This window comes from Oncorhynchus tshawytscha, linkage group LG06 (assembly GCF_018296145.1).
Source record: "Oncorhynchus tshawytscha isolate Ot180627B linkage group LG06, Otsh_v2.0, whole genome shotgun sequence".
Classification (NCBI taxonomy): Eukaryota; Metazoa; Chordata; class Actinopteri; order Salmoniformes; family Salmonidae; genus Oncorhynchus; species Oncorhynchus tshawytscha.
Window position 1 is genome coordinate 16,177,544 of NC_056434.1, and position 15,010 is coordinate 16,192,553.

The window sequence follows — 15,010 nt, forward strand, 5'->3', positions numbered from 1 at the left end:
ACTCTGTCTCATGCTACCACTAGAGTGAAAGCACCGCCAGCATTCAAAAGTGACCAAAACATGAGCCAGGAAGCATAGGAACTGAGAAGTGGTCTGTGGTCTCCACCTGCAGAACCACTCCTTTATTGGGGGTGTCTTGCTAATTGCCTATAATTTCCACCTGTAGTCTATTCCATTTGCACAACAGCATGTGAAATGTATTGTCAATCAGTGTTGCTTCCTAAGTGGACAGTTTGATTTCACAGAAGTATGATTGACTTGGAGTTACATTGTGTTGTTTAAGTGTTCCCTTTATTTTTTTAAGCAGTGTATATATCCTTATACATACATGCATGCATACATATACACATACAGTGGGGCAAAAAAAGTATTTAGTCAGCCACCAATTGTGCAAGTTCTCCCACTTAAAAATATGAGAGAGGCCTGCAATGTTAATCATAGGTACACTTCAACTATGACAGACAAAAAAATCCAGAAAATCACATTGTAGGATTTTTAATTAATTAATTTGCAAATTATGGTGGAAAATAAGTATTTGGTCAATAACAAAAGTTTATCTCAATACTTTGTTATATACCCTTTGTTGGCAATGACAGAGGTCAAACGTTTTCTGTAAGTCTTCACAAGGTTTTCACACACTGTTGCTGGTATTGTGGCCCATTCCTCCACGCAGATCTCCTATAGAGCAGTGATGTTTTGGGGCTGCTGCTGGGCAACACGGACTTTCAACTCCCTCCAAAGATTTTCTATGGGGTTGAGATCTGGAGACTGGCTTGGCCACTCCAGGACCTTGAAATGCTTCTTACGAAGCCACTCCTTCGTTGCCCGGGCGGTGTGTTTGGGATCATTGTCATGCTGAAAGACCCAGCCACGTTTCATCTTCAATGCCCTTGCTGATGGAAGGAGGTTTTCACTCAAATCTCCAGTGTATTTTATACTGATAACAAGTTCAAACAGGTGCCATTAATACAGGTAACGAGTGGAGGACAGAGGAGCCTCTTAAAGAAGTTACAGGTCTGTGAGAGCCAGAAATCTTGCTTGTTTGTAGGTGACCAAATACTTATTTTCCACCATAATTTGCAAATAAATTCATTAAAAATCCTACAATGTGATTTTCTGGATTTTTTTTCTCATTTTGTCTGTCATAGTTGAAGTGTACCTATGATGAAAATTACAGGCCTCTCTCATCTTTTTAAGTGGGAGAACTTGCACAATTGGTGGCTGACTAAATACTTTTTTGCCCCACTGTATATACATACACATACCTCTAAAGACATACTTTTTTTTAGAATATACCTTTAATATTCCCTGCAAACTCTACCACCATTCCCCCAATTGGAGTATTTAAAAGACACAATCTATTTTACAATAGTTATATATATATATATTTTTTTTTACTCCTTCTATTTATGATGTACGTCCAGTTTGATTTCTATTTGTAACTGTGCTATGTCACAAAAGTTCTGAACCTATATACATTTTACAGACCCCGTATGTGTCACGCCCTGACCTTAGTTATCTATGTTTTATGTATTATTTTGGTCAGGTCAGGGTGTGACGAGGGTGGGTATGCTTGTTTGTCCTGTCTGGAGTTTTTGTATGTCTAGGGTGTTTGTTAAATCAAATCAAATCAAATTTATTTATATAGCCCTTCGTACATCAGCTGATATCTCAAAATGCTGTACAGAAACCCAGCCTAAAACCCCAAACAGCAAGCAATGCAGGTGTAGAAGCATGGTAGCTAGGCAAAACTCCCTAGAAAGGCCAAAACCTAGGAAGAAACCTAGAGAGGAACCAGGCTATGTGGGGTGGCCAGTCCTCTTCTGGCTGTGCCGGGTGGAGATTATAACAGAACATGGCCAAGATGTTCAAATGTTCATAAATGACCAGCATGGTCCAATAATTATAAGGCAGAACAGTTGAAACTGGAGCAGCAGCATGGCCAGTTGGACTGGGGACAGCAAGGAGTCATCATGTCAGGTAGTCCTGAGGCATGGTCCTAGGGCTCAGGTCCTCCGAGAGAGAGAAAGAAAGAGAGAAAGAGAGAATTAGAGAGAGCACACTTAAATTCACACAGGACACCGAATAGGACAGGAGAAGTACTCCAGATATAACAAACTGACCCTAGCCCCCCAACACATAAACTACTGCAGCATAAATACTGGAGCTCCTGTCTCAGAGAGATAGGTAGGAGCAAGCCCATGTAATGCTTTGTAGGTTAGCAGTAAAACCTTGAAATCAGCCCTTGCCTTGACAGGAAGCCAGTGTAGGGAGGCTAGCACTAGAGTAATATGATCAAATTCTTTGGTTCTAGTCAGGATTCTAGCAGCCGTATTTAGCACTAACTGAAGTTTATTTAGTGCTTTATCTGGGTAGCCGGAAAGTAGAGCATTTCAGTAGTCTAACCTAGAAGTGACAAAAGCATGGATTAATTTTTCTGCATCATTTTTGGACAGAAAGTTTCAGATTTTTGCAATGTTACGTAGATGGAAAAAAGCTGTCCTTGAAATGGTCTTGATATGTTCTTCAAAAGAGAGATCAGGGTCCAGAGTAACGCCGAGGTCCTTCACAGTTTTATTTGAGACGACTGTACAACCATTAAGATTAATTGTCAGATTCAACAGAAGATCTCTTTGTTTCTTGGGACCTAGAAAAAAGCATCTCTGTTTTGTCCGAGTTTAAAAGTAGAACGTTTGCAGCCTTCCACTTCCTTATGTCTGAAACACATGCTGCTAGCGAGGGCAATTTTGGGGCTTCACCATGTTTCATTGAAATGTACAGCTGTGTGTCATCTGCATAGCAGTGAAAGTTAACATTATGTTTTCGAATGACATCCCTAAGAGGTAAAATATATAGTGAAAACAATAGTGGTCCTAAAATGGAACCTTGAGGAACACCAAAATTTACAGTTGATTTGTCAGAGGACAAACCATTCACAGAGACAAACTGATATATGTTTCCAACAGATAAGATCTAAACCAGGCCAGAACTTGTCCGTGTAGACCAATTTGGGTTTCCAATCTCCCCAAAATAATGTGGTGATCGATGGTATCAAAAGCAGCACTAAGGTCTAGGAGCACGAGGACAGATGCAGAGCCTCGGTCTGATGCCATTAAAAGGTCATTTACCACCTTCACAAGTGTAATCTCAGTGCTATGATGGGGTCTAAAACCAGACTGAAGCATTTCGTATACATGGTTTGTCTTCAGGAAGGCAGTGAGTTGCTGCGCAACAGCCTTTTCTAAAAATGTTGAGAGGAATGGAAGATTCGATATAGACCGATAGTTTTTTATATTTTCTGGGTCAAGGTTTGGCTTTTTCAAGAGAGGCTTTATACTGCCACTTTTAGTGAGTTTGGTACACATCCGGTGATGTGTCTCAATGGGGATAGCTGGGGATAGCTGAGCTGACTACACTGACTCTGCTAGTGGCAGACTCCACTATGCTGGCTAACAGCCTGCTGCCTGGCCTGCACCCTATTTCATTGTGGAGCTAGAGGAGTTTGAGCCCTGTCTATGTTGGTAGATAAGATGAGAGCACCCCTCCAGCTAGGATGGAGTCCGTCACTCCTCAGCAGGTCAGGCTTGGTCCTGTTTGTGGGTGAGTCCCAGAAAGAGGGCCAATTATCTACAAATTCTATCTTTTGGGAGGGGCATAAAACAGTTTTCAACCAGCGATTGAGTTGTGAGACTCTGCTGTAGAGCTCATCACTCCCCCTAACTGGGAGGGGGCCAGAGACAATTACTCGATGCCGACACATCTTTCTAGCTGATTTACACGCTGAAGCTATGTTGCGCTTGGTGATCTCTGACTGTTTCATCCTAACATCGTTGGTGCCGACGTGGATAACAATATCTCTATACTCTCTACACTCGCCAGTTTTAGCTTTAGCCAGCACCATCTTCAGATTTGCCTTAATGTCGGTAGCACTGCCCCCTGGTAAACAGTGTATGATCGCTGGATGATTCGTTTTAAGTCTAATACTGCGGGTAATGGAGTCGCCAATGACTAGAGTTTTCAATTTGTCAGAGCTAATGGTGGGAAGCTTCGGCGTCTCAGACCCCGTAACGGGAGGAGTAGTGACAAGAGAAGGCTCGGCCTTTGACTCCGACTCGCTGCTTAATGGGGAAAACCGGTTGAAAGTTTCTGTTGGCTGAATGAGCGACACCGGTTGAGCATTCCTACAGCATTTCCTTCCAGAAACTCTGAGAAAGTTGTCCAGCTGCAGGGACCGTGCGAGGGGATTTATACTACTATCTGACTTACTGGTGGCACATACGCGGTTTCATCCTTTCCTACACTGAAATTACCCTTGCGTAACGATTGCATCTGGAGCTGGGCTTGCAGCTCAGCTATCCTCGACATAAGGCCATCGTTCTCCTGTATATTATGAGTACAGCGACTGCAATTAGAAGGCATCATGTTAATGTTACTACTTATCTTCGGCTGGCGGAGGTCCTGACGAACCACGTCCAGATAAAGCGTCTGGAGTGAAAAAGTTGAATGAACAAAAGTTGAGCGAGGGGAAAAACTACAAATATGAACGGTAATTAAAACATTTAAAACGTAATGTTGGAGGGATCACGTGACCCTTGAACGAGATGGCCTCATGAATTAAGAGCTCCGCACAAGTAGTTTCCAATTCCTAATCTTACCTCCACTCCAAGTTCAAACTCATTTAGCTTTAGTAAGAAAAAGTCATGGCGGCTACAAAAGGCGACACTACAGGTGACATTTTACCCAGACTCGAGCATTAGCGATGGAAAAAGCCTCCAAGAAGAAGCTAGGTTCAGAAAAAACTACCGCCATTAGCCAGGAGCAAGAGAACCCGCTCCCCCCCGAGGCACAACGAATGCCAACCTCGCACTCTGTCGAAGACATCCTTTCTGAGTTGAGATCCCAACGTACAGAACTAAGCACCAAATTAGATGCCATTAACTTTCAGCTCAATGCGATAGGGGGCAAGGTGACAATCCTGGAAAACGCTTTGCCTGACATCAACAACAAGAACCATAAACGCGGGGCGCCTGGACGAGGAAGAGGGGCGAATCCTATCCATGGAAAACTTATTGACAGATGCCATGGAAACAATAGCATATGCTAAAAAGAATTATCGAGCATCGAAGAGAAAACAGAGGACCTGGAAAACAGGGGGCGAAGGAATAATTGTGTACTATTCAATATGGGTGAAAAAGAAGAGGGAAACATGCCACTGATCCGCTACCTGCAAGACAAACTTCCCGAGTGGCTCCACCTGTCCACCGACAGACCCATAGAACTCGAGAGAGAGAGAGAGAGAGAGAGAGAGAGAGAGAGAGAGAGAGAGAGAGAGAGAGAGAGAGAGAGAGAGAGAGAGAGAGAGAGAGAGAGAGAGAGAGAGAGAGCTCACCGAGCACTGAGGCCCCCACCAGCAGCCAGACAACCACCGCGCCCAATCACCATACGTTTCCTGAGATTCACCGACAAGGAACGAGTCCTACAAGCGGCGAAAAACAACACCATCACAGTGGGAAACGCCAAACTCGCTTTACACCAGGACCTGTCAGCTGGAATATGCCGAAAGCACTGAGAGTTTGACGAAGTGAAGAAATACTCAATTGACCGAGGCATCTTCAGGGGATTCAAATACCCAAACGAGCTCAGGATTCTTCACCAAGGAGCCTTGCGACACTTCAAAACTCCCAAAGAGGCAAAATGTTTTTTGAAAGACAATCCTGGTCAATGAGAAACGGACCAATGACTAAATGCGATTAATGCCATTACTAAAGGAGGTAAGACAACATATAGCCGATATCCAAAGACCCATCCATAAATGCCATTATAGCCGTCCAAATTATATTTATTTTCCTTTAACTGAGAGGGATGGGCTCTATAGCCTAACCTAGGCCTACTAATGTTTCAGCCTACTAGGGCAACTGTCTCATTTACTCAATGCGGGGTGGAGGGATGAGGCATTTCTTTGGTGGGGAGAGGGAAACGTTGTGCGTTGCTAACTGTTCCCGGTTTTTGTTTTATTTGGAACACAGAATTGAGATTGAGCGGGGGGGTAATAGATCCAACGGGATGTGTCGAGTTGTTTGGGAACTCGGCTGGGGTGTTCAGAGATTATTATTTTATGTACACCATTTATTTTCCTTTTATGTGAACGCAGCTGTAACTATTATCCACTTTTACCCAGAGATGACTTGTACTAAAGTTCGATTACTGCTCGATGACGATGACTAGTACCTTAAATCTATTGACATGGAACTGCCATGGTCTAGGGCATGGAATAAAACGGAAAAAGATACTATGTGCTCTAAAAAACGAAAAAGCAGACATCGCGCTGTTACAAGAGACACACCTCTGTGATGCTGAACATGCCAAACTCCGCAGAGCTTGGGTGGGACAGGTGTATTTCTCATCTTTCAAATCAAACAGTAGAGGCACAGCCATACTTATCCATAAAAATGTTCCATTCATAATTGACAAAAACATATCTGATCCGGAGGGGAGATTTATTTTGATAACTGGGTCACTATATGGTCAACCAATTACTATATTAAACATATACGCCCCTAACACAGATACTCCTGCATTCATGTCAAAAATGATAACCATGTTCAATGAGCATTGTGTCTCCTTTGGCGTGGTGGCCTGAGATTTTAATTGTACCCTTAACCCAACCCTAGACAAATCATCTCAAGTTCCCACCACAAATCCTAGATCTGCAAAGATGTTGAACTCTCTTACTAAAGAGATGGGACTGATAGATATCTGGAGAGAGACTAATAGCTCATCTATGGACTATACATACTACTCTAATGTCCATAACACCTACTCTCGTATAGATTACATTTTTATCCCAAAGAGTTTCATAAATTCAGCCACATGTACAATCGGACCCATAGCACTTTCAGATCACGCCTTTGTCCACCTCCGCCGAGGTCAAAGAGCTGGAAATTCAACACCTCCATGCTATCAAATGAAGTGTTCCATACATTGGTAACTACATGGATAGACAACTACACACAAGACAATAAAGATTGTCCTGTTTCTCCGGCCACAATGTGGGACGCTGCTAAAGCCACACTAAGAGGCCATCTAATCGCATATGCTTCCTCTAAGAAAAAAGCAATGGAAGCACACAGGCTAAATCTTGAGAGGGAGCTGGAATGCTGTGAAAAAATACATAAACAATCCCCAGACAGCACCTCCTGGAGTCATCTTAAAGCAGCCAAAGCCAAACTGAATTTGGACTACACTCGGAAGATAAAAAAAGGTTTCTTTACTAAACAGAAATACCATGAGTATAGCAATAGGCCCAGTAGATTGCTTGCTTACCAATTAAAAAAGGAGCAGTCAGAGTGTACAATCATGGCTATCAGAAACAGCAGAGGACGAGGTCACATATGACCCAAAAAAGATCAATTTAACTTTTCATGATTTTTACTGCAAACTATACACCTCTGAGAGAAAACACACGGAGGCAGAACTCCACTCTTTCCTAGAGGGAATCTCGCTACCTAAACTATCAAAGACCGACCAAGAAGATCTCAACTCCCCCTTCACTCCTGAGGAGATCCTGGAGGCAAATACCTCCATGCCACCTAATAAGTCCCCAGGCCCAGATGGATTCCCCAGAGAGTTCTACAAAGCTTTTTGGCCCCAGCTCAGCCCTATCTTCATGCCAATGCTGGAGGATTTTTGCAAAAACTGAGTTCTCCCAGACTCAATGCACACAGCTCACATTACAGTGTTGCTAAAAAAGGACAAGGACCCCCTATCCTGCTCGTCCTTCCGGCCCATAAGCTTGTTGGATTTCGACTATAAAATTATTACCAAATTGCTCGCCAAAAGACTAAACACTCTTCTTCCCAAAATAATAAAAGCTGACCAAACTGGATTTATTAGAGACAGATACTCTTCTGATAACATTCGCCGTCTTTTTGATATTATTGATCAAGTAAATGCACAGAAGACCCCTGTCCTGCTGGCTTCACTGGATGCTGAGAAAGCGGTTGACAAGATGGAGTGGAGCTTTCTGTTTTCAGTCTTAGAAAAGTTCAATATGGCCCCAAATTTTATTAAATGGATCAAATCACTATACTCTCATCCAAATGCCATGGTGACTACTAATGGACTGAACTCTGACAGATTCCCTCTGGAACGGGGCACAAGACAAGGGTGCTCACTGTCCCCCCTGCTCTACTTGTTGGGGGCGGAGCCTCTAGCAGAGCTGATAAGGAGCAATCCAAGTATTATGGGTGTTTCTGCAGGCGGCCTGCAGCACAAGATTTCGCTTTCGCGGATGATGTCTTGCTCTACATATCCAACCCTGAGAAATCCCTCCCTCTCATTTTAGACACAATTGCTCAGTATGGCAAGTTTTCAGGTTATAAGATCAATTTTAACAAATCCACTGTCTGCCCTCTCAATATTACACTCACCAGCTCTATGAAGACACTATGTCCTTTCCAATGGAAAACACAAGGGGTTTCAATACCTCGGGATCTTCATAACACCAGATCTGAATAGCTTGTTTAAAGGAAAATTATCTTCCACTCCTGGATCGAATCAAGAACGATCTCCAAACCTGGATCTCCCTCCCAATTAGCTTAGTAGGAAGAATTAATGTCATCCGTATGAATGTCCTCCCTAGACTGAACTACTTATTTCAGATGCTCCCATGCTATCTCCCAGTTTCCTTCTTCAAAACAACTAACCAAAGCATCACCAAATTTATATGGGGCAATAAAAAACCTAGGATCAAGTTTTCCACTCTATCGAAACCTGAATCTAAGGGTGATCTTGCCCTTCCCTCCCTTCAATTGTACTACTGGTCTGCCCAAATCTGCAACATGCTAACATGGATCACAAACAGACAAGAGTCAAAGTGGATTCAGATAGAAGCCCAATCCTGTGGTTCATTGCCCTTAAGCTCAATTATATTCATTAATAACTTTAGTGAAGTGGGCAACATAACCAAAACCTTTGTGATTTACAGCACCCTACTAGCGTGGAGGGACTGTAAGAAATTCCTGAGCATTTCCTCCCAAATATGTTCTCACTAGCCTATAGTAGGCAACCCAGACTTGACAAAAGCCCTGAGGGATGCCAACTTTAATCTTTGGCATACTCTAGGAATCAGGACCTTTTCAGACCTATTTCATCAGACAACCACCACTGAAATCCTTTCAAGAGCTCTGCAGTGAATTCGATGTGCAAAGATCCCATTTTTTAAAAATATCTTCAAATTAGACATGTAATTTCCTCATTTACCTCCAAGAGGAGGTTTAGAACTCAGTTGAATGAAGTTGAAACCCTTCTTGTCACAGCACAATCCATTAAAGGCAAAATATCTTACATCTACAGACTCCTTTCTGAGAAAGGAGGCTCCTCCTTTACTCCTTTGAAAATAATCTGGGAAAAGGACCTTGGTCTGACTATCAGTGATGAGTTATGGACGGAGGTTTGCGACAGGGTATACTGCTCCTCTACCAATGTAAAAATGAAAGAATCTAATGACAAATTTTATTATACTCCTTTGAGACTCCATAGAATGAAAACAGATATGTCTCCTAACTGTAAAAGATGTACCTCTGAAAGTGGAACCTATATGCATGTATTTTGGATCTGTAGAGAGATTGCCAGAATCTGGCAATCTATACATACTGCTGCACAGAAAATACTAGAGGTACAGTTTGATATGACCCCGTGTATCTATCTTAATGCCCAGCAGGACTTTGTTCTTGATCCTGACAGAGAAAATTTGCTTATGACTATTACATACTTCGCTAAGAAATGTATTCTTCTATTGTGGGCCTCTAATACCCCTCCTACATTTAAAATGTGGATTGACCAGATTGTTGACTTTCTTCCTCTTGAAAAGCTCACTTATGACCTCCACAAGAGACAGCCAAGTTTGATAGACTCTGGTCTCCACTATTCAACTATATTTCAAACTGGACAGAGTGAACGGGGTGACTAGGGAAATGTGCAGATACATGTTGTGTAAGGTGCTGTAAAACCTAAAAACAAATTATTGGCCTGTTGTCTCAGCGAATGCTAGAAATAGCTGATAAGAACCTTGATAGTGCTGCTGCAAGAGTTATATGTTTTTTGTTGTTTTTAATTTAATTTAGTTTTTGAGTATGTGTGCGTATGTGTGTGTGTGTGGGTATGTATGTATGTATGTATATATGTATATGTATATGTATATGTGTATATATATATATACATATATATACATATATATATGTGTGTGTGTGTGTATGTATGTATGTATGTATGTATGTATGTATGTATGTATGTATGTATGTATGTATGTATGTATGCATGTATATATATATATGCACCAAGGAAAATAAATAGATTAAGAAAAATAAGTGTTTTTATTTGACTTTATCTTTAATTTTAATTTTATTTTAATTTTTTCAAATGTATTATTATTATATTTTGACTTTTAATTTTTTTAAACCTGTCACATATGTGGAATGTGTTTTGTTGGTTGATTGAAAAAGAAGAGAAATGAATAAAACTTTAAATTGAAAAAAAAAACGTAATGCTGTCAGGTAGCAGAGTATGGTTAGCAACAAAACGCACAGCAGCACGTAAACAAGTCTGCAAGTTGTAAAGACTAATGAGGGACACCTTGGAAAAACTACAAGTACTTGTTAATTTTTCAAAAAACAAGCCTGAAACCTTTTATAAAGACTGTTGAAGTCAGGACAAGTACAGAGGGGAACAATGAGACACTGTGCTCCAGAAACACAAATGTTAAAGCATGTTCATTCCATTCCACGACTCTTGCTGTTTTTATAATAAATTCCACAGTCGTGGAATAGAATGAACATGCTTTAACATTTGTGTTTTTGGAGCACAGTGTCTCATTGTTCCCCTCTGTACTTGTCCTGACTTCTTCCTTTACTGTTCTTGATGGCCCAGTATTACCTGAAGTTCAACTTTCTGCTGACATGTCTTGCCTGTGTTAAGTGACCTAGACTATGACAAGCAATAATGGTAAAATTTGTCTCTTCAGCTGGGGTATATTCTGAGGAGACTGGCCAAGATCTGACTATATAGGATCAATGAGTATAGAGTGGTGGTGCCTTTAGTTTTATGCAAAGCAACCACTAAACATCAAATCTCATTATATTTCTCACATACACCAAATACAACAAGTGTAGATCTTACTGTGAAATGCTTACTTACAAGCACTTAACCAACAATCCAGTTCCAGAAATAGAGTTCAGATTATATTTACTTAATAAACAAAAGTAAAAATAAATAAATAAAAAGCAACACAATAAAATAACAATAACGAAGCTATTTACGGGGGTACCGTTACCGAGTCAATGCGCGGTAGTACAGGTTGAGGTAAATAGTACATGTACCTGTAGGGAAGGGTAAAGTGACTGCATAGACAATAAACAGCGAGTAGTAAAAACAAAGGGGGGTGTCAATGTAAATAGTCTGGTGGCTATTTGATTAATTGTTCAACAGTCTTATGGCTTGGAATTAAAAGCTGTGAAGGAGCTTTTTGGACCGAGACTTGGCGCTCTGGCATCGCTTGCCATGCGGTAGCAGAAAGAGAACGGTCTATGACTTGGGTGACTGGAGTCTTTGACAATGTTTTGGGCCTTCCTCTGACACCGCCTAGTATATACTGTTGAAGTTGGAAGTTTAAATACACCTTAGGCAAATACATTTAAACTCAGTTTTACATAATTCCACAATTGGGTGCTGCCTGCCAGAGGCTGGTGGTTTTTATATTATCTGGAGTGTTGGTGAGAGCAACTGTACTGCTGGCAACAATTTAATTACACTTTTTTGCCATATTCAACGGGTGTTGAGCGTTCAAAAATGTGTCAGTTATTCTGCACTCTAGCACACTCACATGAGAGTTCTCTGAAATCAGAGTAGATAGCCAGAGCGAATTTACCAGCTACGTCTATCAGCAGTTGTCGCATTGACATCATGAACATTCTATTGAAATGGTTACTTGTTACCGAGATAATTGTTATCAACAACCGCTGAATTGCATAGCGCCACATTCAATAAATATTACTAAAAATATTTATATTCATGAAATCACAAGTGCAATATAGGAAAACACAGCTTAGCCTTTTGTTAATCCACCTGTCGTGTCAGATTTTGAAAATATGCTTTACAGCGAAAGCAATCCAAGCGTTTGTGTAAGTTTATCGATCGCTCGACAAAACATTATGTACACTTAGCATCAAGTAGCTCGGTAACGAAAATCAGAAAAGCAATCAAACTAATCGTTTACCTTCGGATGTTTTCACTCACGAGACTCCCAGTTACACAATAAATGTTTGTTTTGTTGATAAAGATGATTTTTTATATCCAAAATACCTCCGTTTGTTTGGCGCGTTATGTTCAGAAATCCACAGGAAAGATCAGTCACGACAACGCAGACAAATTCCAAATAGTTTCCGTAATGTCCACAGAAACATGTCAAACGTTTTTTATAATCAATCCTCAGGTTGTTTTCAAAATATATAATCGATAATATATCAACCGCAAATGTCTTTATCAGTAGGAGAGGGAAAGGCAATGGCAGCCCAAAATCTGTTTCGCGAGCAAAACTCATGCGACCACTTGACGCGATGTTATCGTTCTGGCTCATTTTTCAAAATAAAAGCCTGAAACTATGTCTGAAGACTGTTGACACCTTGAGGAAGCGATAGAAAAATGAATCTGGTTCATATCCCTTTAAATGGAGCAAAGGGAGGCTATGGAACATGGAGTTTTCAAAATAGAAGCCACTTCCTGCTTTGATTTTCCTCAGGGTTTCGCCTGCAATATCAGTTCTGTTATACTCACAGACGATATTTTGACAGAAACTTTAGAGTTTTCTATCCAATACTAATAATAATATGCATATATTAACAACTGAGACTGAGGGAGCTGGTCGTTTGCAATGGGCACCTTTTCATCCAAGCTACTCAATACTGCCCCTGCAGCCATAAGAAGTTAAAAACCCGATTCAAATTCGACACAAACTTTCAAAAAGGTATGTAATGACACATTATATAAACTCTTTATAATGTTTTATTTACATTTTAGAGGTGATAAGTTGGGCAGATCGGGTGAAAAAGCAGTTTCCCCACACAGCTTCTCTGTCACGTTCGTCGTAAGGAGTAGACCAAGGTGCAGCGTGGTAGGCGTACATATTCCTTTATTAAATGAACACCAACAAAAACAACAAAATACCAAACGAATCATGAAGCTACTGGTGTGCACTCAGGCAACTTAATGTAGACAAGATCCCACAAACACAAATAAGGAAATGGCTACCTAAATATGATCCCCAATCAGAGACAACGATAAACAGCAGTCTCTGATTGGGAACCATATCAGGCCAACATAGATATACAAAAACCTAGATGACCCACCCTAGTCACTATCACGCAACTAGCAATCCTGTATCCGGGAGCGTAATCATAGCCTCAAGCGCATTACCATAACGCAACTTTTCCTATTCATGAAAATTGCAAATTAAATGAAATAAATCTATTCAAACACAAGCTTAGCCTTTTGTTAACAACACTGTCATCTCAGATTTTCAAAATATGCGTTACAGCCAGCGCTAGACAAGCATTTGTGTAAGTTTATCATGGCATAATGCTATGCTAGGCTCTGCTGGCAGCAGGCAACATTTTCACGAAAATAAGAAAAGCAACCAAATTAAATCATTTACCTTTGAAGAACCTCAGATGCTTTCACTCAGGAGACTCCCAGTTAGATAGCAAATGTTCCTTTTTTCCAAAAATATTATTTTTGTAGGTGAAATAGCTCCCGTTTGTTCATCCTGCTTGGCTGAGAAATCGACCGAAAAATACTTCAACTATAACGCCAAACTTTTTTCAAAATTTGCTCTATAATATCGACAGAAACACGGCAAACGTTGTTTAGGATCCATCCTCAAGGTGTTTTTAACATATGTATTCGATAATATATCCGTCGAGGCAGTTGGTTTCTCATAAGAAGCGATTGGAAAAATGGCTACCTCAGTATTTTACGCAAGGTTTTCTGCGGGAGACAACATGTGACCACATGCCATATATGGTCCCTTACAGCCATTCTTCAAGTGAAATGCCTAAAAAGATGTCCCAATGCGGTAGACACCTTGGGGAAAACGTGGAAAATGTAAGCTCATTCGTGGCTCATTCACAGCCATATAAGGAGTCATTGGCATGAGGCGGTTTCAAAAAATGCGGCACTTCCTGATTGGATTTTTATCTGGGTTTCGCCTGTAACCTCAGTTCTGTGGCACTCACAGACAATATCTATGCAGTTTTTGGAAATGTCAGAGTGTTTTCTTTCCAAAACTGTCAATTATATGCATAGTCGAGCATCTTTTCGTGACAAAATATCTTGTTTAAAACGGGAACGTTTTTCATCCAAAAATTAAAATAGCGCCCCCTATATCGAAGAGGTTAACAGCTTACTATGTTCAGGGCGTGACATTATCTCTCCCTTTCCCTATCACGCAGTAGGTTTTGCATCCCCACCCGCCTTAAAAAAAAGACTTGACGGAGTTCCTTGCCTTCTTCAATCATGCAGATATGGGCAGCATGAAGGTCTAGTCATTGATTTTGTTGGAAAGGGGACAAATTGTGCTTTACAATGGTATTCATATTACTGTTGACCTGGAAGTATTACATTTTTGGGCGGCAAATTAAGGTCAATTGTACGTTACAGCGCTATGTACAAAGGTGTGTTGCCTAACTATAGCTAGCTAAACAGTTAACAGTTAACAACCATAATCCCAACTCATGACGTTACTACACTGCATGAATCTAACCAACAAGGTTCAATGTTAGCTAGCTAACATTAGGCTATAACTATCTAAGAAAATGGCTCTGAGATACGAATAATATTACTTCACAGATCACACACGTAACGTTAGCTAGCAAACCAGCCAGCTAACGTTAGCTAGCTGGCTTCTAGTACACTTTACCTTGAAATGAAAATTACTTTTTGACTAAATTAGAAATGTGTA